Below are 625 nucleotides of genomic sequence, written 5' to 3'. Positions count from 1 at the left end.
CCTGGAGGGATTCCCTCACAGGTAATCCACATCAACTCAGAGTTAAATGATCATAAACTGAATATTGTATTATAACAAATTGCACTGCGTTATGGTAACTATATTTGGATTATTGTACATTTTTGTAAATTATAGTATTTAATATAATTAATAGGCTAGTTGTCCTGCCTTTGTTTACTTTCACATTTCTGTAGATCAACAAGCAAACACATCTTATTAACAATGGCCATTTCAAACTACATTTCTAAAATCTGGTTAAAAAACCTTTTCATAATTCTATAATTGTCTGAATTTGCAGGTTTGGTTCAAGGGACTGTGGATTTGCTGTTGAAGACAGGGAACTAAATGTGTTTCCGGAGGCCAGGCAAACAATTGATTCATGAGGTGACCCAGACATTCAGGTTTATCTACAACAGGCTGTGGAACAAAATGGATTACAGCAGCCACAAAATAGCTGGGCTATAGATGTGGACTATACTGAAGCCCTTACCACATATTCATCACATACAGCGAGCAGCACCCGAGCAGAGCAGCGAGCAGCGTGAGCGTATTGCATAATTTTCTGTTCTGTCCTCCTCTGCACTGTGTTACTGTGTACCTACTCTTAGCTTAGCTTAGCAGTTAG

Source organism: Labrus mixtus, chromosome 8, assembly GCF_963584025.1.
Source record: "Labrus mixtus chromosome 8, fLabMix1.1, whole genome shotgun sequence".
NCBI lineage: Eukaryota > Metazoa > Chordata > Actinopteri > Labriformes > Labridae > Labrus > Labrus mixtus.
Note: the sequence above shows the minus strand (reverse complement) of the source record.